Source organism: Galeopterus variegatus, unplaced genomic scaffold (assembly GCF_000696425.1).
Source record: "Galeopterus variegatus unplaced genomic scaffold, G_variegatus-3.0.2 Scaffold114, whole genome shotgun sequence".
In the NCBI taxonomy this organism is placed as follows: domain Eukaryota; kingdom Metazoa; phylum Chordata; class Mammalia; order Dermoptera; family Cynocephalidae; genus Galeopterus; species Galeopterus variegatus.
Genome location: NW_007726225.1, coordinates 238,676 through 265,326, shown reverse-complemented (window position 1 = coordinate 265,326; position 26,651 = coordinate 238,676). Strand labels below are relative to the sequence as shown.

General features: G+C 36.4%; 1 long non-coding RNA gene across 1 annotated transcript in view; it reads right to left on the bottom strand.

Moving 5' to 3' along the window:
- Positions 1 to 25,881, bottom strand: part of LOC103602388 — a 33,336-nt gene extending 7,455 nt beyond the window's left edge. Inside the window, exon 1 of the long non-coding RNA XR_551528.1 lies at positions 25,772 to 25,881. This is a non-coding gene — a long non-coding RNA (uncharacterized LOC103602388). The remainder of the gene's footprint in view (positions 1 to 25,771) is intronic.
- Positions 25,882 to 26,651: the final 770 nt, after the last annotated feature.

The window sequence follows — 26,651 nt, the reverse complement described above, 5'->3', positions numbered from 1 at the left end:
AAAAAAAAAAAAAAAAAAAAAAAAAAAGAAATCACTGGGGTTGTTCAAAGCCATGTTATAAAATAAAATAAGGATCAATTTTGGTCAACTCTAAAATCATTGTCCATGTCAATGGACAGAAGCAAGAGTGTTGAATTTTTTTGCAATATTTACAATTTTCTCCAAAATATCTTGAGAGTTCTTAAAAGGTAAAGCAGTTAACTAGTGTATTTTAAATATTTTTTTCCCTTCTAGCCTTCCTACTGATGTCATTTAGATCTGTGCACAATATCTGACAAATTGGCACCCACAAGTAACTTAAAAAAATTAAGAAATAATTCATCTTATGAATAGGTCATTCAATAAATTAATCTGCTGTCATGATTGATTATCGTTACTAACAATCAGATTGTGATTTTTTACAAAAAGGCTTTTATAAACTCACCGTGAATGTTATCTGTATGTGGCCTAGTTCATCCTTACATCAAGCACAATGTAAAAATAAAATTATTCATTTTTTAAATACTCTGAAGAAAAAAAGATGGGAAACAGAGACCATAGACCCTAGGACTAAAATATCTTCTCTTGCCAATCTCATTTATAAGTCCTCCATGCTTTAGCTACTAATGAACTCTTAGATTCCAGTATGGACCTAAGTAATCATATGGATCATTCAAAGTTCTGAAAGTTTTGAGAACTGTAAAGACCTAAGAAGCAAAGATACTGGGCTTTTTTTTTTTTTTTTCTATTCAATATAAAACCTAATAAGTGAATATTTAGATATCAATTTTACCTTCAACTTATGTTTTATTGGAATAATATTAAAATAAGTCTGAATTAATTAAAAAACAAAATTTTGAGGGCCTTCTTTGTGACAGGCACTGTATAGATTCATTTCCTTAAGCATCCAGAACCATGCCTGGTGAGAGAGACGAATCATTCAAGGGTCGATTTACACTTACACAGATTACCCACAAATACATACAACATAATACAATGCAATATACACTTCAGATCAAATCGCTTATACGACTGAAATTGCCTGATTTCAAACTATTAGGAAGGGCTATTATGAAAGATCGTCAAGTGTGAATGAAGCACGATTGGTTTTTGGTTCTCTTCTGAAGTCTGTAATGAGATTTCACTGATGCTGAAATAACTTTTAAATCTCATGTTTCATTAAACACAGTTTTCTTGGAAAAGAATTATAAAAATACCACCTCCCAATTTTATGTGCTTCCATGCTTAAATAAAATGCTGTTATGCTAGTATGTAACCAAGGCTGTACATGAAAGGAACAAGGAGACAAAATAATAATAATAATAATAAATCATATGAGCCTGAAATAGTCAGATAATTCCACATATTCTCTAAATTATCTAACTAGAAACAGGCAAATAGTTGCCGAGCAACTACATGGACAGCTCTGGTAGTGAACAAACATCTTTCTGGGGCCCTGATACCTTGTAGAGGAGACTAGGAGAAAATAGCTCAGTAAGATGAATTGCTGAAATCTGAAAATGTAACTGGGTCAGTATTTTTTGACTACTTTCTACAATTTGGTTAGACAAATGCTTCTTTTCCAATTATAAGTGTGAAACTAGACAAAGAGAAGCTCAAAAATTCACAAACCCTTGGTAACATATGATGTTCTTTTGTTTCTATGATTCTTTTTTAAAAAAGTATATTTATAAATTAAACTATATTAATATATAATAAAGTATAATAATAAAATGGAAAGATATCCAATAAAATACTTCCAAAGCAGGGTTAGCTAATGTGGAGAATAACACTTCACAAAGAAAAAGAGGTTTAAGATCAAAGAACAATGTTTTGAACAGGAATGTTAAGTGCTACTTTTATTAATTTCTACATCATTCTTTTTTAAATCTTCCATGTCCCACATTAGTAACATGCATAAATAACACTTATAAGGTCTTCTAACTAACAAGTGGTCTACCCCAATTTTCCCTTTAAATTCAGGAAGAGATATTCAACATGGCCAGGAAGCATGGAAGCTCTCAAGGGGTGAGCAAGAATACAGTAACTCAAGTATCTACATATAGATACTCAGGCTACCTTTTCTTCAGATATGTGAAGACTCATAGTGATAGGATTGTATATGGAAATCTGTCAGCTGTCACCACAATAATTAACTAAGCTCTATCAATCATTTTCAACTAAACTCTCCACCACAGCAAAAACAGCCATATTGAAGCCATATTTCTAAACAAGGTCAGTTCCAGGCAAAAATAAGAGTGGTCAAAAGAGTGGCTTTTGCCATTATTTTTTTCTGTGACTCTTTCCTCCATTCAGATCTTTACCATAATCATGCCACCATGGGGAACTCCCACTGGGTACTCTTGAAGATCATCATACCTATATGCAGGAGTCCACTTCAAACCTTCCCTGTATCCTCTCTACACTCACTGCATTTCTCTGAGCCATTCCCTCAAGGGTAACAGGGTTGCTCATTTGATCAACTAACTTCAGATGTGTGCTTATAAATGATGAACTCAGTGTCTTATCCATTCACAATAACATACCACACCTACTCCCAAGATGTTACCCAAAGGAGTGACTCATCATATGTGGGCTTCGAATTTCAATAATAAGAATATGCACTTTTATGTTTATATAACAATTTAAAATCTGGAAAATTTTTATAGTTTGTATAATTCAGTCCTTTTAAACAAAAGAACCTAAAGTCTATTACTGCTCCTTCTCCCTGCTCCCAAAAGAGCAGGGGCATATAGTGTAAAGGAGAACCTGTTTAAGCTCTACCTTCTCAGTACATGGGATGAAGACCAGGACCAGGTAGAGAGGCTACACAAAGATTTTGCCCATACTTGAGGAAATGAACAAATAATAATAAAAGTGCAGGGCCGACCCTTTGGTGCACTCAGGAGAGTGCGGCGCTGGAAGTGCAGCGACGCTTCCGCCGCGGGTTCGGATCCTATATAGGAATGGCCAGTGCGCTCACTGGCTGAGCGCCGTGCGGGCGACACCAAGCCAAGGGTTGTGATCCCCTTACCGGTCACGAAAAAGGCAAAAAAAATAATAATAATAAAAGTGCAAAAAGTGTTAAATCCCAAGTCAGTAAGGTCCAAAAGCTTTAAAATGAGTTTGCAAAACATAGAACTCATGGAAAATATATGTTTCGGAAGAGTTCCAGAACAATTAAGAAGGACAGTCAGGAAAATGATTATTTACTGAAGCAACTTTTTAACACCAATAAATTTAGTTTGTTTTAGCAGGGCATACCTTTGAAAACTTATACAAACTGTGATTTTTAAGTAAACAAACATGCATATCATTTTTATCACAGTTCCCACAGACCTCTATTTTCTTTAAATCCTCAGTCTTGCCATCCATAGTTTTACACACCACAGTCCTTTGCACAAGGTTTATGAAAGATTATTCTATTTTCAGGCAGGTCTATATCCCAGACCCACCTAATCACTATGCTGAACAAACCCCTGAACTGCCTACAGAAGTCTAGCCCTGTTTCTAAGGGGCAGTTGAGAAAATGCATAATTGCTCTCAGCATAGTAAACCCACCGTCTTACCCCAGGCTTTCCCCAACTGTGAACCATTTTCCACTCATACTCTGTTTTTGGTTAAGTAGGAAAAGAAATATAACCTGTTCTTAATAATTAATGTGGACATTTTGCTATAACATTTTCAAGGTAGTTATATAAACATTCCACCATTTGATTTTCTAAATAACACTAGTAAAGCAGATATTATTCTTATTTCATAAGGGAACCTTGGTCATACAGCTAGAGTTGAGATTAGGATCAGGCCTCTGAATTCAAAATTCAGGGATTTTTCCATTATATCCTTCCACTCTACCATACTCAAATGTTTGTTGTTCTCTAGAACTGTGGTTACTAGGGGTGGAAAAGGGGGAGAGAGTAGGGGGTTAGTGAAAAATTGGTTAAATAAGGGTCACAAAGAGTGATCACATTTTTTAAAGATAAGGATACTAATTATACTGATTTGATCATCACATATTGTACACAGGTATTGATAGTCAACTCTGTACCCCACAAATATGTATAACCAATAATGTTTCAATTTAAAAAAAGTTTGTTGCTCTCTACATGTTTCTCTGTATTAGACTGATTATAACACCTGAATGGTACTCTGTTTCTCTTTGTACAGCACATAGCATAGTTTTTAACTAATATTTTTAAATAAACTGTATATCTGACAACATCAGTGATATTGCATTTCTTTTCGATAAGGAAAGAAATATTTCTATAGTTAGCCAATAATATTCATTAACAAGCTTTCAAGCAAAGGAAATGAGAAAGAAAATGGACCTATTCAGTGCCATCCAGGGGCAAGAACATAGCACATCTTAACTTATTTATTTTGATCTAGCAACACCATGAGTAGGCTATTGTATTTTATAAATGAGAAGCCTAAGCCTCAAACACATTAAATGAGTCACCCAGTTCATATAGTAAGTGTTGGAAATGGGATTTCAACCTAAGTCTATCTGACTCCAAATCCCATGGTCTTCCCACTAAACTATCACACCTTCCTTTAGGGTGGTCTCTCTGGCAAATTCTATCAGCAGAACATTTACTTTGTATAAAAAATTCAATCTAAGTCTATCGTGCTTAAAAGGTAATAGTCTGTCCCTTTTTGAACAATAAATCCGAGACAAAGTGCACGTGCCCTTAGCACTAGCTGCGTGTTTCATCCTGGAGATTCACTACAATAACAAGCATTCCTCTGGGAAGAGTCCAATTCTTTAGCCTCCTTGGCACAGTCTGGGATGACTCAGGTCACACTACAGCAGCTCCAAACAACCCCTTCCAAATAAGACTTGAAGAATGTCAATGACTAAGATACTATTGTTCTCAGATGACCTTGGCCATGACCACTCACAAGTATGAAAAATTAAGTGATACAAGATGGGAAAAGTTAAGGTGAGGGATTTTACTGCTTTCAGAATCCAAAAAAAATTTTTTTTAATGTACCAACTGACTACAGCATAGCTTGATTCATGGCAGTGCTCTCTCAAATCTTTTTTCCTCCTTTAGCTGAAGGAAAATGAAAGATAAGACTTAAGTAAAGTTGTCCTCTGGAGCCCTACAGGAAATGTTTATTTTGTCTTATGCATAAACCATATCTAGTATCCCAAGGAACTTGATGTCCCCCGTTAAGAATGAAAGAGACCGTGGTAAACAGCTGGAGGGCGCTGATAGCATGTCACACTGTGCACATTCTTTACTGGCCCCTTGACTTGCTCATTTTAAAAAAGAGAAAACATTTCCTGCCTCAGTGCATAACAGAGAAAGGCAAATGATCTGGCATGACCTCAGAAGATTTAAGCAGTTTTTCCAAAGAACTTAAACAGAATTTGCTCAAAGCTTCAATCAACTGAACATTTGCCATACTACTTGGAAAATTTCTGCATTCAGGAAGAAGAAAAAGCCTCACCATGAGAGATATTCTCAATAAGAATTCATTACAATCACTGAAAATATTTTCCTGATTGATGCACATGAGTGATTACATCAGAATTTTTGGTGTGTTTTTCCAATTCTCTTCACTCCTATCCAACTACAACCTTTTACAAGCAAAGATTATAATTTCCTGATGTTTGTAATCCCTGTAGAATTTAACATTTTAGATTATTTACTCATTCAACAAACAAGTGCGCTTAACTTTGTACCAAAGCAAGAAGGAAACAAAGACATTTGATCCATAGATATTTCTGGAGCATTTGCTGTGTTTCTGACACTGAGCTAGAAAGTGGGGAATGACTGAACTAAGCAGTCAACTGTTCTATCCTCGTGGAGCTTGCAGTCTCCTTCAGTGGGTCTTAATCCTGGCTGTGAACCAGGATCACCAGGGACCTTTTAAAATAGACCACTGACCATGCCCCAACTAACACTGATGAAATCAAAGTCACTGGTTTGGAGGTAGATACACACGATAAAACTGAGAATTATAGTATAGAGCGATGAACATAATAATGGAGAAAAATAAGAGATATTTTGAAAGTATATTAAATGTACACAAAACCCAGATTCAGGGGTGAATAGCATGTTTTAAGTGATCATTTATCAGTTAGCCTAGGAAATAAAGAGAGTAGGATAAAAGGACAAAAAAGAGTATGGAATTCAAAAGCAGAGAGGCACATTTCTCAAGCAACACAGTGATATTGCTAATTGTGATGTAGTATGACACGGCTGAGATACAAGGTTCAAGGGGAGAAAAACAACGAAAGAGACTGGAAAAGTGGGTAGGGGCCAAACCAAGAAAACCTCCAATTCTCATGCTGAAGAGTGGGTATTTATTCCTGAAAAAATTTGAGCTTTAAAGGAAATTTAAACAAGAAACTAATGTGACATTACCCAAGTTTTTTTGTTTTTTTGTTTTTTTTTTTTTTTACTTTCTTTACTCTCAGACTGTGACACGTACATGTTGCAGAACTTGAAGCAACAATATAGTAACAAACACCAAAGTATGTCATCGCTTCATCCCTGGAGGTAATCAACACTCGATCTGCTAATGCTATCTGCAATTATTCCACCTAAATTCATGTCTGGCTTTGTCTATTTCCTTTCCAGCAAAATCAGTCATTAGTCTTGCTCTTAAGACTTTTCCAAACCCAAGGCCTGAGTGAGGCTGAGGACACTTAATGCCCTTGTTCCCAGGAAGAGGAGAAAGCACAGGGGTATAGAAAGAATAATTTGAGCTTTGTGCACAGGCCTCCAGTGCAAAGGGGAATAAAGTATTCCAAAATTGTTTTTAAAGCATTTTGTCAGCTTGCTTACCTGATAAGGCAAGAAAAGAGGATCATTCATTTTCCTGGGAAGTGATGGTAATTTAAACTTTTTTTCAGACTGTCCTATAATTGCCTCCTGGGTTTCATGAAGCCCAAAACATGTTTTTGTTATTTGTAACCCCTTATTTTTCCCCACTATTCATAAAATAGTGAAAAACAGTTCTTACAAATAAGGGAAAATTCAAGTACAGTACCCACTTGTTTGACTCAATATTTTGATTTGATTTTAAAATCAATAATTTATTTTAACTAAATGACAGACATTTTATTTCTATGTACAAAGAACTCAGAAATTCCACCCTGCCTCCCACATCCCGTTTGGTCACAAGAGATAATGGCTGCATTGACACGAACTATTTCCAGTTCCTGTCAAGGTCATTTCAAAAAGAAAGCTCAAGCAAAAGCCTCACACTATTATTTTTATTTTAAAACATTTAAAAATAAATAACTAGTTATTGGCCTCAAGGGTCTTCTTGTTTCTACACATGAAAACCTTGGGAGAAAGTAGTTTTATGCTGGTGAGGCACCAGGTTGCTCAGTTTAAAAGGAACCAAACAACAACCCAAACCTAAATACTAGTCTCTGGAGCTGCCACTCAGATGCTGGGTTTTCTCCCATTTAGTTTTGCTAGTGGTCTTCTGGGGTCAATCTCATGAGATCAATACTCACATGAGATAAATTTGGGTATTTGTTTCCTTTTGAGTCAAGGTAGACAGCAAAATGCTATATCCTCTGGCATAAATGCTAATAGCAACTACCACTACTGCCGTCTTGCTTTGCTCTAGGCACTAGGCCAAGTGCTTTTACATACATTCATTTAACTTATACAACAACCCTGCCTTAAGAGCCTTATGTACATTACACTTATAGGAAAACAAATGCAGATAATAAATGGGACAAGAGGGACTAGAATCCTTTTCTTTATGACACAAAATGGAGAGCTTATAACCGCTATGCATTTCTGTTCCTCGGTCATTAAACAGATTGTCTGTGTAAATCATTATTGTTCAGTACTCATGTGATGCATATGTGAAAAAGGCACTGGGAAATGAACTGCTCTCTGACTCACTACATATACTTTCGTGCTCTTTAACTATGTGTCCTGAAATTGCAAAAGACTGGCAGTATTTATGTCTCTAATGAGGGTCTAGCAGTTAACCATGAACTAGCTGCAGGTCACCTGGCCTTGCAAAACAAGTCAAAGTCATATGCTCATGTAGGTTCTTTCCAGCCAGGAAAAAGAGACAATATTACTGATGATGCTTTTGTTTTAGATTTGTTAGCCCTGAGGTAGATTAATTGTCTGCTTAAAGATTTACTCTTCACCGGTAATATCATTCCCATAGCTACTGTTGAGATAGCTAGCAGATTACCATTTAAAACTACATTTTGTTCTCTGATTTCTTCCTTCTGATCTCTTAACCCAGTGATAAAGAAAAAAAAAAAAAAGTTGTGTTCTTCATTCTGTCATCTATTCTCTGACCTTTCTAGTTCAAATCAATATAGCAATCATCCTTAATAGACTTAATGATAAAAAAAATCCTTATTCAAATTTGTATCTGAGAAAGCAATGTGTGGTATCATGGGAGAAGTCTGTATCTTAAGAGTCAAACTAGTTTAAACACTGCTGCCAATGCTAAAGTAACATAATAACCTCTGCAGTTCACGAGATTCTCATTTTTTAAACTTGGATATTAATGCCTACCATGCAGAATTGTTAAAAGGATTAAATTTAAGATATCTGGAGGCAAAGCATTTTGCACTTTCAAAAATAAGGATTAGATGCTTTATAAATGATAATATTTACGGTCTTATCCTTAAAGGCTGTTTTAAAATTTTTTCTTTTAAGAAATATATTTTTTTAAATTAAACAATGTCAAGTGCATTCTGGACACTAATATAATCTCTTCAAGCAAGAACTTTAAGTGATATTGTTATCTCTGCTATATCCATCTAGCCCTGTCCTATCAACACCACAGGAAAGAAGCAGATGTAGAGCTTTTAGAAACCTAATTAAGAGCCTCCTTTTATGTAAACATGACTTTGCCTATGAATTCCATAAAGACATTTTTTAAAACTTCATTTTTTTTCTGTCATCGTTTCTCACGATTGTGTGTAAAATCTTTTACATCCTACTCAAGAGAGTATCAGTAAATGTTCATGAACATTACACGTATCTAGACTTTTAATTCTTATTGGGTGAAGAGGCATCATAGTAGAGTGGTCATGACACATGATTTGGAATCACACTCGAGTTTAAATTCCAGCTGTGCTATATAAAGTGGTTTGATATTCCTGAAATGTTCCTTATCCATATGCTGCAAATATAATGCCTGTAGTTGCCAGCATTAAATACAGTGATGATAATGGAGGTTCACATAGAGTAGGCTCTCAAATGTATTTTCTCCTCCTGTCTCCCTATTTGTCTTCATATACCCAGTATGTGCACTTACTAGGTTAACCCAATCGAATCAATATTATCTTAATATGTGAGATGAAAACACTACAAAATCCAACTAAGCACGTTGACCTTTTTCTATAGGTTAGGAAAACATGTCTCTTATCTCATTCTCCAATAAGCCTGCAAGTGCAGACTTGAACACATGTGTGTGGACAAACGTCACACACACACACTGAAAAGAGTTTTTTTCCTCAGGCTGGTTCCAATTAATAACAATTAGCAGGGCCAGGCAGCAACACTACAAGCAAAGTTTTGGTTAGAGCTCCCCAGTGCCCCTAATAGCTGTCTAAGTGAAAAGTTTTATGTTTTACTTGTTGATGGGCAACAAAGCCATTTTCAGTGTTGCAGAGCATATGATTAGCCATGTCAGAAAATAAGAAGCCCTTATCTAATTTTCAGCTTAAAAGATATTGTAATGTTCTCCCCAGGCCAATATCTGGTTACATGATTCCCAACAGAAACATAATATTAGTGAATTAAGTAACAGATACACCTCAGTATTTAGCCCAATGTACAAGAATCTCCAAATTTCATAAGTCACTCAAGACCCATTCTGCTCTCTATGGGAAAAAATAGAAAACAAAGTAAATTCTTTTATATCCTTCTCAGACAAGAGATTTCACAGTGACAAAGTTCAAAACACTCTAAGAATAAAGGAAAAGCAAAACAGCAAGAAACAAGAAATTTCAATGATGCAACTTATTTACTTCTTTTTAAATGTATTTCCCTGATCTACTGTTATACTGGAAACCATTCCCAGATACCTCAAGTTTCCAAGAGTTTTGAATGTGTGAATCTTTTGAGGTTGCCAAATAATTACCTTTGTTTATTAGTTTCCAGTTTTAAGATCTTAGTAATATATTTTGCTGATTAATGAAGAACCCCTTACCATTCACACACCCCTGGTGGAACATTTACAATGTGAGGCTTTTAATAGGCAGACGGGCCCCGTTTTATGAGATTCTGCCACCAAACTGATGACGTAGAACCACTTCTCTTTCATATGATGCTGGTAAATTTATTTGAAGTAGAAATCTTGGGAGCATAGATGAAACATTACCAGGTAAAAACATGACAAGGTACAAACTTCATGTGCCTCAGTTAGAAATTATTCTGCTCGATTCATATTTTCCATTCTAGACTTTTTTAAGAGTCCCAGTTTCTCTGAGGTTTTACTCAGAAGGCTAAACTATTATGTCTAACAGAAAGCTACTTTGACTTTCTCCACTTTCTGTTTTATAGTTGAAACAGAGAATTTACACGATGGGATGTATCAAGGCCTTCCTCTGAAGATAAACAAAACTCCTATTCACCCAAAAGTTGACCACATGATCTATACCACAGAGCGCAAACCATAAGAAACATACTACATGTTTAATCTACTTAAAAAAAAAAAACTATATGGGCCGGCCCGGTGGCGCACTGCTACAGTGCGCCGCTTGGGAAGAACAGCAGCGCTCCCGCCGAGGGTTCGGATCCCACATACAGACCGGCCACTCACTGGCTGAGCGAGGTGCGGGAACAACACCGAGGGTTGCGATCCTGTTGCCGGTCCCGGTCCAGTACGGGCGCGACACTGAGGGTTGCGATCCGTTGCCGGTCATGAAAAAAGACAAAAAGGAAAAAAAAAAACTATAAGGATAAACAGCTCAAGAAGTTGTTAAAAATATTATTTATGGGCCGGCCTGGTGGCGCACTGCTACAGTGCACCGCTTGGGAGCGCGGCGGCACTCCCGCCGAGGGTTCGGATCCCACATACAGACCGGTTCCCGCTCACTGGCTGAGCGAGGTGCGGGTGCGACTCCGAGGGTTGCGATCCCGTTGCCGGTCCTGGTCCGGTACGGGCGCGACACTGAGGGTTGCGATCCGTTGCCGGACACGAAAAAAGACAAAAAAGGAAAAAAATATATATATTATTTATTCACTAATGAAAATTTGACATAGGCAACAAGTCATTATTACTCCAAAGAGGATTTGCCTCCTTTTTGTTGATAGAGGTCATCTAAGAGCAGAGTTGAGAATATTGGTAGGAAAGGGTTGGTAAATCTGCACTATTTTCCTATATTGCAAATAATTTAGAAGGGAGACAGAGTTTAGCCTGACAATATCACCACTATCTTTTTTAAAAAAGCAAAAATTATTAATATAACAGCTAAATAAAAACGGAGTGCCTCATATTATCAGGATTGTTGCATAAATTTGATTTTGGAATATTTTACCTAAACATAAGGAGTCAGCTCACATTTTTTTGGCCTTTTCAAAGACTGCATCAGTGTTCTTTTTGCTTTACAACAAACCATCCAGTCTTTATTTAATTCATTATTTTGCAGACCAGCAATTTTGGCTGGGTTCAGCTGAGCAGTTCTGGTCAGAGCTAGACTCATTCATGTATCTGCAATCAGTTCCTGGGTTGGTCAAGTGCTAGCTGGTCAAGCATGATGTGGTGGGTGAAATAATAATGCCCCCCAAACACAAAAGGTGTCCTCATACTAATCCCTGGAACCTGTGAATATGTTATTTAACATGGCAAAGGGGAGTTAAGATTGCAAGTGGAATTAGGTTGCTAATCAGTTGATTTTAAAATAAGATTACCCTGGATTATTTGAGTGGGCCCAATTTCATAATGAGGATCCTTAAAAGTGCAAGAGAGAGTCAGAAAAGAAGCTCAGAGCAATGTGATGTGAGAGTTCTGCCTGCTGCTGCTGGCTTTGAAGACAGAGGGAAGGGCCATAAGTCAAGGAATGGGGGCAGCCTGTAGAAGCTAGAAAAGGTAAGGAAGAGGATTCTCTCCTAGAGCTTCCAGAAAAGAACACAGACCTGGTGACACCTTGATTTCAGTCCAATGAGACCTGTGTTGGACTTTTGACTTGCAGGACTGATAGATGATAAACTGGTGGTATTTTAAGCCACTAAATTTGTGATAATTTCTTATAACAGCCACAGAAAACTAACACAGATGGTCTCATCTGGGACAGTTTGTCTCTGCTCCACATGGCCTCTCATCCTCTCTCAGGTTTGCTTGGGGCCTGCTCACAGAAGAAGTGGGCAGGGTTCCAAGATGGTGACTAGACAGAGTGCAAGGCCTGTTGATGTCTAAGCCCAGAATGGGCACACCACCATTTCTGGCATAGTTTTTGGCAGAAATTCACAAGGCCAACCAAGATTTAAGGACTAGGGAAACAAACTCTACCTCTCACGGAGCAGAACTGCAAAGTAGTTCAAATAAAAGAAGGGGAGAAGTAGGTACATTTTTTCAAGCAATCTATCACAAAGAATAAAATCTTCATGTCTTACCTCTATAACTTTTTAGGAATTGTGTTTAAAATTTGAACAAAATGGATTATCTTAAAGATAAGAATAGTATGTTGTATACTTTGAAAAAATTCATTAATTCCAAATTGCAGTACTATTGCCTTTCTTGAAAAGTTAAATCCAATTTTTTTCATTTAAATTAACATTATTCTGGGTGTCCAGGTTATCTGGCCAACTAAAGCAGTATTGCCCAATAGCAATATAATGGGAGTCACACATATAATTTAAAATTTTTAGTAGCCACACTAAAAAAGGTAAAGAGAAACAGGTGAAATAAATTTAATAGCATATTTTATTTAACGCAATATATATAAATATTGTCATTCAATGTGTAATCAGTATATAAATATTGATGAGATAGTATACATTCTTTTTTTCATGTTCAGTCTTCAAAATCCAGGGTGCATTTTATTTTTAGCACTTCTCAACTTGTATTAGCTTCATTTTAAGTCTCATGTGGCTAGTGACTAGACAGTGTATCTAAAGGATTCAAGGAAAGACTCAGGCAAAATTATAAGGGGCTAGAAGTTTGTTCTTAATGCTCCTCTTCTTCTCTCTCTTCTCCATTGAGATACTTTCCTGCTTCCCCTTTCAGGGCCAACCAGTGTCCTGATGCCCAAAGTCTGGCTCTGGGAAAGTAGGAGAGCACAGGGTGTGAAAATACGTTCTGATTCAGACAGCCCTGGATTCAAAACCCAAAATACTGTTTACTAGCCTGAGCTCTAGATTCCTCATCAATACATATATCAGTACTCATCACAGAGAAGTTCAAGTACAATGATATTTGTAAAGGCATTTAACACAATGCTGGGCACAGTAAAAGCATTGTAAAGAAGCTTACTATTAGTTTTGCTTTTTATACTGATTACACATTGAATGACAATATTTACATATTGGGTTAAAGAAACTATGCTATTAAAATTTATTTCACCTATTTCTTTTTAACTTTTTTTAATGTGGCTACTACAAATTTTAAATTACATATGTGACTCCCATTATATTGCTATTGGACAACACTGCTATTGTTGGCCAGAAACTAGTTAGTTAGTCATCTGCAGGGGAGAGTAATGCCCAGTACTTAAAAATCAAATTGCTTTTAGAGTTTATGGCACCAGTCATGGGCTGTAGAGGGTATTCCTTCAGGGGAGGAGAATGAATCAGGGATATGAACAGAGGGTGGAGAAAAAGTATGTTAGAGAGCAAGATTTCTTGTGAGATTCCTGATACCTGTATACTCTTCTCTCCTTGTGATATTATAAAAGGAAAACTAAGAAATCATACTTCAAGTGTTCATTTAAGATAAGATAACTTCCAGTTATTTTCATTGTGAAGACATTTTTTTTTTAAATCAGAGTATGGAGTAAACCATAAATTTGGTTTATATTTTAAGCCAGGAAGTATATTGATTTTCCAAAACTTTACAGACTGTAATATAACTAAACATGGAAATAAAAATCAAGACAAAAGGACAAATTCATAGATAATTTACAGTTATTTAAAACCTTTACAGTTTTCCCTACAAGGCAGACAAATCTAAATATGGTTACATGATACAAGCATAGTTCATATTGTCTTAGTGAATCACTGCCTTTCCAAAATGAATAAAAATATACAATTATTAGCTTCCCAGAAACTGAATATGATGCTGGCAAATTCAACAGAACATTCACTCTGTGAGTCAGTCAGGGTGTTCCTCTATATTTCCAAGGCATACAGAAGCAATTGCAGACATACTGTCTTTGGCCATCAGTCCATGTGACTGGGCACCATGGAGGGATCTGACCACTGTGATGGGCAGCAAAATGAAAGATAAGTAGGTGAGGTGTGTTCCTGGCTAACTGGGCACCTGGTCAGACATTGGAATGTCTTTCTAAGTTACTTGGTGTATTAGTTTCCTAAGGCTGTTGTAACGAAAGTATCACAAATTTGGTGACTTAAAACAACAGAAATGTATTGTCTCATAGCTCTAGAGGCTAGAAGGTCCAAAACTCGGGTTTCAGCAGAGCTATGCTCCCTCTCAAACCTGCAGGGGAATCCTTCCTTGCCTCTTCCTAGCTTCTGCTGGCTTGTAGCTGCATAACTCCAATCTCTGCCTTTGTCATCAAATGGCCTACTCCTTTCCCTGTATGTCCAGTCTTTACTGACCATTTTCTTATAAAGACACCAGTCAAATTGGATCAGAAGCCCACCCTACTTGAGTATGACCTCCTCTTACCTAATTAAATCTACAATGATCCTATTTCCAAATAAGGTCACATTTTGAGGTACGGTGATTAGCATTTCAACATAGTTTTTTGCAGGGGACGGGAGACACACTCCAACCTATAATAGTTGGTTCCACAGGGATTTGAATAAAATGGTTGAGAAGCAATGTAGTATGGTGGTTAAAGACATGAACTCTTGAACACTTAGCAGCCTTGATGAACCCAGGTGAATTCAATTCCTAGCTTTGCTGCTTAGCTGTGTGACCTCAAACAAGTTTCTTAACTCCAGGTACCTCAGTTTTGTCTAACTACATGATAAGAGGTAATGTTAGTACCTAACTCACAAGGCTATAATGAGGATTGAATTCGTATATAAAATGCCTAAATTGTGCCTACCACATAGCAATACTACAAAAATGGTTGCTAATTATTTTCTTGTTGTGTATTTCAGCTCAATACTTACAGCTATTCCTACCCAAATTTGGAGTTCTATTCTTCACAGAGGCAGCTATATTACCATTCTGTTTTGTTTGGGTTTTGGTCTTTAGGGTTCAGTTCTTCTTTCAAAATTAAATGACTCTCCTGTCACTTATGCTTAGGACATGTAAACAAACAAACTTTCTGGGGAGGAATTTGGCCACATGTATCAAAAGCCTTAAAAAATGTTTATAGCATTTGATCCAGCCATTTTATTTCTATGAATTTATTCTAAACAAATAATTGAAAATGAGTGCAAAAATTCTGCTCTACAAGGTTTTTCAAGTCATAGCCATGCTTATAATACCAGAAAATTACAGAAAAGCTATTTTTGTAATGATTGATTTTTAAAAATCATGATAGATTAATATAATACTATTCAATCATTAAAAATTGTATTTGAGATAATCTTTAAGAAAACATATTCACTGCACATTGTTGAGTATAATAAGTAAGGAAAAAACACTACCTATCCCAGCAGTATCCAATAGACTTTCTGCAATGATGAAAATGTTCTATATTAGTGATGTCCAATAAGGCGGTCACTAACCACACGTGGTAACCAAACACCTGAAATGTGGCTACTGAAACTAAGGAACTTAAATTTTATTTCATTTTCGTTAAACATAAATTTAAATAGTCAGATGTGGCTCACGGCTACCATAATGAATGGCAAAGGTCTATGGCATCTCTTGTTGGTTGATTATTCTGCCTCTTCTTTCTTCGCCCATCTTTAAAGCCTCTCTTCTGTCTTTGTTCCTCCCTCCAGATTCCACTTTGCAGGACATACTCACATTTCTCCCACTATTTTATCACTTAGTATCATCTGCTCTCATGAGATCAGCAACCTAATGAAGGAATTGACTTCAAGGCACAATGAGGCTTAATGTGCTACTAGTTTAAGTATTGAAAATTGAACCAAAATTTGACCTACTGCCAAAATAGTCTCATGTGAATTTTGTCCATTAAACTGAATATGGGGATAGTAAATAAAATTATTTTTGACCATATAATACTCACATTTTTAAACATTAACTGTTTCCCTGAAGACAAGCCATTAGGCTGATTTAGTGAGAACACTGAAATGCTGAACTCTGACCAAGGAATGGAGCAGCTGCAACCTTGCTGAGCATGTTTATTCAGCTCTAGTAATTTTATTGTGGATTCTTTAGGATATTCTCTATATAGGATCATGTTATCTATGAATAGAGATTTTACTTCTTCCTTTCCAATTTAGATCCTTTTGTTTCTTTTTCTTGTTTAATGCTCTGGCTAGAAGGTACAGAACAATGCTGAATAGCAGTAGTAAAAATGGGGGTCCTGCCTGTCCTGTTCAGGATTTTCTGGGGAAAATTTTCAGTCTTTCTCTATTGTGTATGATATTAGCTGTGGGTTTTATATATATATTTCTAGTTTTCTGAGAGTTTTTATAATAAAAGGGTGTTGGACTTTGTCAAGGTGAATTACTTCCAGGTCATTAACACTGTGTAAACAGCACCTAGCATTGAGCTTTGCATAGTCAATAATTTAATAAGTGTTTGCTGAGTTAAACCAATTGAAAGCAGCAAACACCAAAAACCTGGAATCACATGTCAAGAGACATTCTTTGAATAAATTATCCTCAGAGATTTATTTGGAAAGGTTGGCTTTTTTTTCCTCTCCCACACAAGCCATATAACTCACATAAGAGTAAATAACAACAACAAAAAATTACCTCTTACATTAAATAAATTTTAAAATATAGAAAAGGTTATCTCTGACACCTAGTACCATTAGTAAATATGGTTGTCAAAGAACACTCCTGAATTTAAACAGGTTCAGTCAAATGGACAGAGTGGGAAGCCAAAGCCTATCTGAAGCCTTCTGTACAGAGAATATTTGCAGCCTACACAGCCTGTGCCAAATATAAAAGGTTCCTCGACAGCTTGGTGTCAAATTTGAATATCTGAGAGTTTCCTCTAATTAGATCACATGACATATATTTTTAAAGTCTATCAACATCAGAGTAGCATTTTGCAGAGGGACTCTGTGGCTTTCACCAGAAGTCTATATTTTTCCTCCTAGGTACATCTGCGGTATTTCTTCCTAGGTATGATGGCCCCAGGTATGTTATTTTCCTTTCAGGCATCCTAATTGGACCTTGCTGATGAAAAAAAAAAAAAATCCACAAGGAACACGCAGTACAAAATAATATTTGTCACTGATGTGGTAGAAATAGAAAATTACACAAACAATTTGGGAATTATAGGTTCATCACCACTGGGGTGAAGAGTTATAGACCATTTCTCACCCTCAATTATCCATTGGTTCCCTGTTGTGCCTGAGCCAAATACCTGGTTTCTTTGCATGCTTCTCTAACTTCTACTCACCACGATCTAACATTCAAGAATGCCAGCCAGGAATGACACTGGCCAGGTTCTTGGTGAATACCTTTGAGGGCAATAATATATGTTTACATGTAACTCCTAATTAATCACTAAACTTCCTTTTGGAGAAAAGAAACACATTTAGGGGTATATTTTACTGTCTGGGGGTCAAGAAATGACAGGATGGGAAGAGAGGAGAAGAAAGTAAGGGGGGATGATTGAAAACATTTGACTTGGCTTGAAATAAAAGTACATATTTCACACATATTTTTAAACCAACCCCAAAAGACAGCCTGACTTCGAACACGCTGAACAGGAAGCCATTTACTGTTGGAATGCTTGCTGAGCCCATCCAAAACACACACGTTCTTAATACCCCTGGGCTATCTAAAAAGGGTTGGGGTGAAAATATTTAATTTATATGTGCAATGCTGCTTCCTGTTTTATTTTGTTCCTCACTGCCAACTCTGTTTTTCAAACATTGTAAAAAATGATAGGAAACCAATTTCATTTTTCTCCCCACCCTTTATTGACCCAGCTGTGCATTCTACCTCAATTTATAGCTCATACCTGGCTTGAAGACCAAAGCAAGAGAAGGTAAAGGCGGATGTTAAACTCTTATGGTTACTGTGGCTAAAAAGGAATCTGGGTGGAGGAAAGCTGGCCCATGGTGTCGATATCAAGAGCAGGGGGTGTGGAACAGGGGTTTGCCTTTGCTTTCAGCATGTGTGCATTTGGTAGCATGTGTTCAAAAAAGGTAAAAGGAAAGCTATAAAGAGGGGGGAAAAAAGAAAGTGGCTGGGGACACCTGAATCCTATTAAATTTCAAAGGAACAGTCCTGGTTATCAAGAAGAGTTTTGAAATATTTTGGAGAAGAAAAAGAAAAACCCAAATAATTAAGAATTATGTTTCAAGCAAAAGATTTTCCAAAACTTTATTTAACCATATTGGAGTGCTTCATACTTAGTTCAACACTGAAGGTATGCTCTTTTAGAATAAAATGAGTTCCAGACGGGTGCACTTTATATAGTATACCTGTCATCCTTATTATCATATTTTGATTTCTTGAGAAAGCTGAGTCAATGTGCAATAAAACATTTGAAAAAAAAAATCTGAAACTAAATGGAAATCAAGCAAGTTTGAAGTTAAGACTTCAGAATTCTTGAACTCAATCTACTTTTCCCAGAAACTAACCACACTCTATGGAAATCTGTCATAGGAAGGGTTTTATAATTGAGCAGTTTGTTTTAAATACATCAAGAGAAGGAGGAAAGATGTAAATACCTGAAGTCAAATAAGTATTTCAACATCGCCTCTTGCAGCTGTGTGTCAATTTTAATTTCATATCAGACTAATACTCTAAGTGGAACACCATCCTGGGAAATTCTACCTGTCACCACGGGCTTTACAATGCTTTAATGTCTGGGTAACTGGTTTGCCTTAAACTTTTGTTTGAAGCTGATAAAGGCAAGGTGGCCAACCACTCTCACATTGTTGTGGAAATAGTCAACTGTACAGTGATACAGTGCCTGTTATCTTTTTTAAAATCAGCTTTCAAAGTTTACAAGGAGTAAATGTGTATCATCAATTTGCACTTTTGAATTTAGAAAGTCAAATTTTCTATTCATCTGCAAATACTGTGTGGCTACAACTGCATACTGTGTTCAACACTGTGTGGTTCCATTTAAGAATATACATACTGCAGACTGGTATTGGTATTCAACACTGTACCCCACAGATATGTACAGTCAATTATGTTTCAATAAATAAACAGACTACATTACTGATTCTTATCCCTGTAACATATTTTCACCATGGCTTCTTTTAAGGAAGGTAATGAGGAAAGTAGACTTCTGATGTATTTTCAAGGTAATCTAGAGTGGGTCATTAGTCCTGCCACATAGTCCTAGCTCTGTGCCAGCCATCTACAATAATGGTTGCATAAGACTGCTGCTACGAAACTCCCAGGGACTTTTTTCACCATAAAATTATATCTCCTGGGATTATGTGCCACTGAAATATTGTATCCAGTCACCTGTGAATTATACCAACCAGTGGTATGCTGGTAAACCAGCTCCTGGGGTGGGGAGAAGAGGTTGACTGTAGTCTTTGCTGACCAACTCACCCCAGACCCATCAGCATGTGTCAGAAGGGAATATCCCTCCCTCCCAAGTATATCTGGGTTCCATACACCTTAAGTTCTATGTCCAGTAACCAACAAGCCAAAGAATCCTGAATCCCGACGTGCTGGGATCAACTTTGGGTGGGTAGTTCTCAGCTCTACCTGGGAGAGTCTGGTCAACCTTTCTGACCTGTTCTGCTCCTCTCTCTCCCACCCTGGATCTCCTTCTGTGCCCTGATGCTGGCATCCAGGGGTGCTCTGGTGCCCCCCAGAGATGGCTGATTAGGGCCCTAGGGGTCTTCTTTCTTTCCTTGCTTCCACTATATTATTGCTGCCTACCATTAAAATCTAACTCCAGTTCCCCTTACTCTAAGTCACAACACCTTCTCTAGTTTATGACTCAAACTGCACTTGACTCAGGCCTTGTCTACTGCTAAAAGTCCTCAAAACCCTGTCCCCAGCTCTTTTCCTCAGAGAAGCCCCTCTCACCCCAGAGGTTGGTGCTTGCTTGCAATGGGTTGGCATTTTTGCTACACTCCCTGAATTTCGTTTTTCATAGGTTGTAGTCTAAATTGTTTGTTGAGGTGGAAGGATCAACAGCTTGTCCTGTCTCCATTTCTTCTTTCTGCTAAGCCTAACCCTAACCCTTCAGGCTCCTCCCTGTTGCGATGCTGTGGTGTCACCCTTCTGGGAGCTATTCCTGGTAAGCAATGAGGAGAAATGAATATTCTTCCCCACCTAAAAATTCACTCCTGGTATTTTCAAACATGAAGGTTACTTTAAGGTAAAGAAATCACTCAAACTTCTTGATGTATAACTATAATTTTAATGTATTTTTTATTGGGTAACAAAAAGTACCGTGATTGGGAGAATTTTTAATTCCATTAATACTTTTTAGATCACAATGGCCCCTTATACATTTGAAAAACAGTCTTTAAGTGACTAAATTAGATATTGCATATAATGCCTAGCATGGTACCTGTAAACTATAGTTCAGAAGAAATGTTAGCTATGATTACTGTTGTGATAATCTCCTTACTCCAAACATACAACCTCACAACCAGACTACTAAATGATCTCCTTGCCTCCACACCTCGTCCCTTTACAACCCACACAGCAATGGGAGTGATCGATCTAAAACCTGAATCTGATTAGGTCATAAAACACAAATTTGATTAAGCTTTTCAATGTTTTCCCACCAAACAAGAATAAAATACCAATTTCTTGCCTAAGCCTACAAAGCCATGCATGACCGGCTCCCTGCCTAATTTTCTAGCTTGCTTATCCTCAGATCAAGTTTCTAACCTCCATAGGGAGCCTTGCCCTTGTTTTCTTCCACCTGGCAAACTCTCCCCCCAAATCCCATGGCTGTCCTCTTTAGTCATCAGGTCTTGGTTTAAATGACACCACTTCAGAAAGGCCTTCCCTGACCACCAGCAATCTAAATAGCCATCCAGTCACTTTCTGTTACTTTAACTTCTTTTAATCATCTGCACAGCAATTTTATCCTTATCTGCTATTTCTATTGTTTACTTATTCATTTATTGTATATCTTCCCCACAAAGATATAAGCAGAGATCCTATTTAGTTCATCACTGTGTTCTTGTAGCACCTCATTTATAAAACATCTACTTTATTCAGCCTACCAGCAATACAGATGATATGTGTGTATTGTTGCAGATTCCTTGCAATAAATCCTTGAACTTGTCCCATCTATGGCTCACTTTATTAAGTGAAATCTAACAAATCATAATCCTCACCCTACTATTTGAAACTGAAGACAATAGTATCTATGTTCCAAACCTTGCCAGGTATTTCTTAAGGAAAGCGTGGCCAATTACTATTTCCCACGGTGGATAGACATTTGATCTACCTTCTCCCAGGCCCCAATCTTGACATCAGCAGGAATAACTGGTTAAGTACCTCATTATGTAAATGAGAAGGTACATACCACAGCACTTGGTCCTCTGAAATCTGGCATTTTAGCATTTTAAGTATCCATATCACAGCAAGGAGATTGATTCATTTCTAGTTACTTCAGTAAAAAAAGAATGGAGTACAGGGGGATGGAAAGCTACTTTACAGAAGCAGAGCCTTCTGAGTCAGAGTGGAGAGTCTGCCGGGGAACACTCAACCTAACCTCGCAGAGCTGAGAGTGACGTCATGGAAGTTCTTGGGCAAGCCATAGAAATGCTTAGGCATTTTAAGCAAGTGTTCATGCTGAAAGTACCTTCACATAGAAGGCAAGTTCCTCTTTAGCACTGTCTAAATCAGCAGAAAAAATGAATTTGAAGAACAGATAATATCAGTTCATAAAATATTTCATAATAAATATGAATTATTCAGCTAAAGTTTGACTCTTGCAGACACAGAGACAGAATTTAGCAGTAGTGACTGCCAAATAGTGACAATAGAGACTGAGAATTTGGTAATAGTTACTAATCCAATATGGACTGGCAAGGAGTAGACAAACATGATGGAAACCAGAATAAGACAAATCAAAGCCACATTGAGATATCATTTCACCCCAGCTAGACTGGCTATTATCAAAAAGACTGAGAATAATAAATGCTGGCAAGAATGTGGAGAAAAGGGAACACTTCTACACTGTTGGTGGGACTGTGAATTAGTGCAGCCATTATAGAAAACAGTATGGAGATTTCTCAAACAACTACAGATAGATCTACTATACCATCCAGCAGTCCCACTTCTGGGTATATACCCAAAGGAATGGAAATCATCATATCAAAGGGAAACCTGCACTTGCATGTTCACTGCAGCTCTATTTACAATAGCCAAGATATGGAACCAAACTAAATGTCCATCATCTGATGACCGGATAAGGAAAATGTGGTATATATACACAATGGAACATTTCTAAGCCATAAAAAAGAATGAAATTCTGCCACTTGCAGCTACATGGATGAGCTTGGAGAAAATTATGTTAAGTGAAATAAGCCGGACAGAGAAAGAGAAATACCACATGTTCTCACTCATAAGTGGGAGCTAGGAAACAAAGAAAGAAAGACCATAAGAAAATGTTAAGCTTTCAGAAAGAGAGGACAGACCTATAGTTACTAGAGGTGGGAAAAAAAGGGTGAAGGGTGAACTTTTTTATACATCCTGAATGCAAATTATTTATTTTTTCCAGCAGCTCTTTTTGTCCTTTTCTTTGTCAGAGAGTAACTGGGTAAGGGAGACAAAAAGTAATTACAATTTGTAGTGATGAACATGCTAATAATATTGATTTGATCACCACATGCTATACACAAATACTAATAGTCGACTTTGTACCCCATAAATATGTATAAATAAAATTTTTAAAAATTATAATTTTGAATATAGCATTCTCAAAAAAAAAAGAAAAGAAAAGAAAGAAAGAAAGAAAGAAAGAAAGAAACAAGAATAAGAGAAAAAAAGAGATCCAAACAAAATGAGCATGGATATTTGCGCAGTGTCTATCTGACTAAAAGTTTCACCAAAACATGAAATCACCTGTAGCTTTCTGCATATATTTGTACTTGCTATATACATGGAATTACTAACATGGTATGACAGATCGTTAGAGAACTAAATATAAGCCTTTCTACATGTGTGTTTGATTTTCAACTAGCTATTTCTCTTTTAGATAAAGACTAAAGAGCACGTCTTTTGTAATTATTGCGAGGTATAACTTGAATCAAGTGGACGTACTTTACATTTTTAGGCATTCATCCAGTGAGAGTAAAATAGTTCACAATCCTCACAGCAGACTTCCTTAAAATGCTGTGCCCCATAGGAAGTGTTCCTCAAATCAAGGAAAAGAGGGGGTAGCTTTGTATGCTCACATCGGTTTTGAGAACTCTGGAAGAAACAATGGTGAGAACGCTGGAAGAAACAATGGTTAAAACACTGATATTCAGATGCTTCCATAAGCTAACATGCCAGCTGTATCTCCAGAGGTATACAGTGCCACTTCCAGATGACCATGGACTGCTTTCTTCAAGAAATACCCATTCACACCTGAGGAATATTACACAGGAAACATCCAGAAAAATCCTCTACAGACTTCTGTTCGTGGCTCATAGCAGACACAGGCACAAAAGATGATGGAAGAGTAAGAATTTGATTTCCCAGATTATACAGTAGAGGCGGGTATAAGAAAAGGAGGTTGCAGATGGGTCTGGGGGCTTCACAGCCATTGTTTCTGACAGAAATGGAAAGTACCCTGACTTGCACTACCAGATATTAAAATGTACTATATAAAGTTACAATATTAAAACAGTATGGTATGGAAGCAAAAATAATAATAATAATAATAAAAACATGACAGAGCAGAACATAATACATAGTTCAGAAATGACATTTAATATATTATAATATACTTAGCATATTATAGAGAAGACTTTCTAAGTTTATACGAAAAGAAAGGCTTATTCAATAAATAGTTCTATGAAAATGATTAGCTATTTGGAGAATATATAATATTAGTCCTTACCTTAAATCATAGTCAATATGTAATATACATTCCAGATGGACTAAAGAGTTTAATATTTTAAAAAAAGCCTAGAAGAAAATGTCGGTAAGGAGATCTTGTAGTTTTAGATTTGCTAAGCATAAATGCTATAGAAAAAAATACAAAGATAAAAGGTATGCAACTTTACCTTCAGAAAAATAAATAATTGTATGGATCCCTAAAATATCCCCTCAAAAATTTAAAAACAAAAATCTGGGGAAAACAGTACCAAAAATATGACAGACCACAAGTTGAAATATTGATATATTAAGAATTTCTACAAACAAATAACAGAAAGGAAATGAATGGAAACTTACGGAGGAATATGTATATGTTATTTTTTTAAAAGCTTCATCTTAAATAGTAGTCAAAGAAATACAAATTAAATTAGGGCATTATAATATTAGCATATTATTATATACTAATGTCCTCACTCACAGGTGGGAGCTAAGAAAACAATTTATCAATTATTAAAATGTTTTAAATAAAAATTCTTAATACTGTCAACAGTATGGTGAAAAAGATAAGCTCTTAAATTGGAGGTGGGAAGATAAAGTCCTGCAACCTTTCTGGAATTCAGTTCAGTCATATATTAAATTCTTTTGACTCTGTAATTCCACTTCTAAGGAAATTATCCTAAGAAAATATTCACATGAAAAAGACTCAGATATAAGAATATTCATCATGGCTTAATTTTTAATGATAAAATGAGAAATTTCCTATCTAACATTATATCAATCATTATAATAATGTCTACTGCTTACTTTGTGCCAGGCACTGTTAATTTTTATGAACATGTATTAACCCATTTATTCCTTACAATTACCCTGTGAACTTTAATTTCAATCTCATTTTAGAGCTGAGGAAACTAAGATCCAGAGAGGTTAAATAATTTGTCTAAAGGCACCCAGCTGGCAAGCAGCAGAACTGGGATTCAAACCCAGGCAGTCCATGGTCTTCACTCCTATACACACAACACCTCACACATCTGTCCATGGAACGGAACATGGTATAGTCAGTAAAATGTTTTCAAACACTATTTAATGATATCAGAACAGGCTTACATTATAATTAAGGGGAAAATCACTATACAAAAGGATATGGGTGGTATTATCCCAATTTTGCTAACAAGCAAAATACATATGAATAGTAAAAATTAAAAGGAAACATATGTAAAGGTCAAAGTGATTATCATCACCTGGTAAGAAAGTTGTAATTTTCATTTTCTTCTGTATACTACATGCCTTATAAAGTTCTAAAAAAGACACATACCACTTTTATGATCAGAGAAGAATAATACAAGTCATTTTTAAAAAGAGGAATCAAAAAATATGGGTAGAATATTTTTGTACTTATATATAACTAAGTTCATACTAAGTACAAAATTTCAGATGTAACTAGAATAATGTACATCCTCTTATCTGCCTTTATAACTGCATTCTCAAGCTACTACTAATTGGCCTTAACTATACTACCAGCAATGTGTGAGCTGTAGTGATCTCTTAAAGGCACAAAGTTATAAAATCCTTCCCCACTCATGTACCTGAAATGTTGCTTTTAGCAAATTCTTCCCAGAACTTCTGAAGACATCTCTCAAGCAGTCCACATGGCCATTGCTGAAACAAAAACCTCCAGAGTTTTAGAACTTCCATCTTTATCTATTGAGAGAAAGAAAGATTTATGAAGAGAAAATTACCATTTTCTTTTTCTTTCTTTCTTTTTAGCAAGGACATTAAAAATCCCTGTCTATAGCCACTGCTATGCTTCTATCAACTACAACCTATTACTGTGTTAAAAAAGCAAACTTGCCTCTTTGGTTTGTTCCATGGAATTCAGATACAGCTTGGGCTTCTAAACCAATTGAAAATCTTACTGTGTAGAACCTGCTTTTCTCTTAAGCCCAGAATTACTAGAGACAGATGAAACATACACTAATATACATATATAAACCACCTCTCTATATATAAAAAATTGAACACACTTTTCCATTTATTATCTCATTTTATGTTTACATCTCTTTGAGGTAATAAAGATGCAAATCCTTAGGCCATTGGGAGGCTTTCAAAAGAAAGTTAAATTATGACCTACTTATTAAAAAAAAAAATTCTGAAATATTAAAGCTATTCACATACCACAGAGTTTCAAAGGCTGAAAGCTGACCACGAGGAATAAAAAGCAATGCACAAGTAAACGAATGCAGGAATTATGGTCAAGGCAGATTGCTATTTGGGGTCTGGCTAAAAGATCTGCAATGAAGCACTGGCAATGCTAGAATGTTCTTCTCATCCTACTGGGGGGAACTTTTTTATACATCCTGAATGCAAATTATTTATTTTTTCCAGCAGCTCTTTTTGTCCTTTTCTTTGTCAAACCTCGCTTTCCTCAAAAACCACCTTCCACCTTCTGGATCTTTGGACAAGAGT